This window comes from Arachis ipaensis, chromosome B05 (genome assembly GCF_000816755.2).
Source record: "Arachis ipaensis cultivar K30076 chromosome B05, Araip1.1, whole genome shotgun sequence".
NCBI lineage: Eukaryota > Viridiplantae > Streptophyta > Magnoliopsida > Fabales > Fabaceae > Arachis > Arachis ipaensis.
The window spans coordinates 100711611-100714825 of record NC_029789.2 but is presented as its reverse complement, the minus strand read 5'-3'; positions in this window follow the sequence as shown (position 1 = coordinate 100714825).

The following is a 3215-nucleotide window of genomic DNA, read 5'->3' as shown; positions in this document are numbered from 1 at the left end:
TAAGACGAGTATATATGACTTTTCTTTGTTTTAATTAACGAAAGTAAAGAACATAAATATTTTTTAATGAGTTTTAAATGTGTTAAAAAATTATTTGTTATACAATTTTATTATTTTAGATGTGTTATAAAATCATTTATGTTAAGAAAAATATAAACATAGATTTGAACAAATTTTAATTGTGTGGTAAAACTATTTTATGTATTATCTTATTATTTTGAATTTGTTAAAAAATTATTTATGTTAACAAAGTATAAGCACGAATTTAAATGAATTTTGGATGTGTACCAAAAATATTTTATGTGTTATCTTATTATTTTGGATATGTTATGAACAACTGTAAGATAATAAAAAAGTTACCACAAAAATAACCTTACAAGAAAAAGAGAAAATTAATTTTCAAACACAAACATATGGAACCAAAAAATAATATTGTACAAGACTGTACGTAAAGGTTCAAAGAGTGTAGGGACTCCTGGGCCGAGGTCTTGATGCTGATGCTTCGAGCTTCCCCTGTCTTTGTGAGGTTGTGAGTTTGGTGGATTGAGTAGGCGAATGGACTTCGCGTCTGTCTGTTACGCTTCTTCGGAGAAGTGACCGTTTAGCAGTTTTTGAGATGGCATTAAATTTGTGTTAAATATGCGCAGTGAGAGAGACAGGTGTTTTTCCACATTTGCCCTTCCCCTTTTATTTCTTATCTCTTATATATTCATCGGGAGTTTTCTTTTGATTTTTCAGAGGCTTTTCTCCTTCTTTCCTATTTACTCCGTTCTATATTTCGTGCACTACTTTTGCTCCATTTCTACATTTCCTTCCTTTGTGTTTTGTGCTTCTTTTTGCGCTTACATTTCTGCAAAAAGTACGCCATTTTCTGTCCCATTACTTGTTTCTCTGGTCATTTTCATTTTATGCCTTCTGGGTTACTATTTTTAGGTTTGACTGGTAGTCTATTTTACGTTTTGCACTTCTGTATTCCTTTTGGGCTGTGTTAGTAAGCAAGGGGGTCCCACTATTTTTGGTGCATAGAATTTAGTAGTTGGTAGGGTATTGATGTGAGATTGACATAGGATAGGATTTATATGCATTTTGTATTTTTGGGGAGTGGGCTAACAGTAATGCCCCCTTTGGCTATAGGTGTAGCACAACGGAAGACGGTTATGGAGAACCTGGGTCCAATTTTTCTGGCTGGGGGTTTACTTGATCATTACCATTGGGTAACTTCCGATGTGTTGGGTACGCCCTCTCAATTGGGTGAGGGCGATCTTCAAAAGCTTCGGGACGGAGGGCCGTATGGGTGGTGGTGTGACGGAGTAGCAGTATGAGCTTGTGCTCGCTGATGAGAATGCAAGGGTATACTATTTGAACTTGCACTCCCCTCGAGTTCCCGATTGCATATGGGTGCATGATCCTTTATTCAAAATGTTAGGGGTTCAGTTGCCCTTCTCTGAATTTGCCATAGCCCTTCTAAATCAAGTTTTTGCAGTGCCATCCTAGTTGCATCCGAATAGTTGGACGGCCATCCAAACCTTCAAATTGGTGTGTGAGTTTTTGGAGGTTCTAGCTCAGGTTAAGGTTTTTCTATTTTTCTTTCTTTGTATTATTTCACACAAGGAGGGGAAGCATCGGAAGGGCAATATCTCCTTTTGGGCTCAGCCGAATCATTAGATTTTCGACATTTTCAAAGATTTGTTTCATGGTATTAAGGCGGGGTCTTTCAAGATTCTCCCCGATCGAGGTCATCACCTGTTTTGGTTGACCCTGGAGGGCGAGCGTTAAATTGGCACTTATTAAAATTTTGGCACAGGGGCTTCCTATCTGAGCAGGGTGACTTGTGAGGGTTTGTCTCCCCCGAACAAAGATATTGCTGACATTTATTGGCAATATTTGGAGTGAAGCCACTAAATCCTCGTGATGTTATGGGTGATCCCGAGGCAGGTAGATCTTTTGCGGGTAGGTCTCTCCCTATTCTGAGTTTTTGAGTTTGTGGTTCATTGCTTTTATTTTTGGTTTGATAACTTGTGATTTTTACTTTGATTTTATAGTTGAGATGGTTGGCAAGGAGATGATATTTGCAAGGTTGAAGGCTGTTTATCTTCTCGATTTATAGGTTAGGGGTGACGGGGCCTCGCCATCGACTCCTCCAGTTGTTTTAGTTTTGGGCTCACAAATAGTGTCTCAAGATATGGTTACTATCGGGGCTGCTAGTGCCGATGTCAAATTGTTGAGTTCCCCGTCCCCCAGTTCGGTAAGAAGTGGAAGAGGCCTGTCAAGGGGAGTAACGGTGAGAATTTTCAAGAAGATGTGGTATTACCTCCATGATGGATAAGGGTTTTGATGCTCTGACCTTTATTGATCAACATCTCCTGCCAAGAACTGAGGAGTTCTTCTGTGATTACAACCTTGCGGGACAGGCTAAGTTTGTGTATCAGGCCCTTCTCTAATTTGCCACAACTGTGCCGAAGGCAGAGCTGATGTTGACTCAAGTGCTCCTTTTGGATGGCAAGTTTTGCCATTTTGAAGTGAAGGTTGAGAAACTGAAGTAGTAGCTAGAGGATGCTGAGACTGCCTGGGAGAAGTCTGTTAAGGATACGGAGGAGTATGGCTCGGAGATTCTGCATCTTTCTGAATGAGACACCAAGCTTATTTCCCAACAAGCTCGAGCTTAGAAGCAGGCCATTGATGTTGTGTTTGAGGCGTCTTCCACTCATTCCAAGGCGGATTCTATGAAGACCAAGGTCGCCCAACTGAAGAAGGATAAGGAAGGCCTGCTCGCCGATGCCAAGGAAGCTATTTCAGCAACCAAAGAGGCTTTAAAAGCTCAATTCCAGGTGTTGGCTCCCGATGTGGATGCGTTGGTGATGGGGGCCTTCCGAACCATGAAGGATGGTTAGATTGTGGACCTTGAGTGATTTGTTAGTGTTTTGTGAAAAAATATTTTGCTAAGTTTGTAAGCCGTGTATTCGGCATATACACTTTGTTTTTTGGGGCCTTTTAGGGACGTTATGAAGAATTTGGGTCTCGTGGTAGAGTAGTTTTTATTATGTTTTATTATTTTGGATATTTATTTTATTGGCTTTTGGGGTGATTGGTCCCCAGGGTAGTCGCTTTATTTTTCCCAATTTCCATTTTATTTGATTTTTGGATTTTACTCGTCTTAAAAAAATAAATAAATCCAATAAAATAAAAAATGAGAAAAATTTTATTAAAAGGTTTAA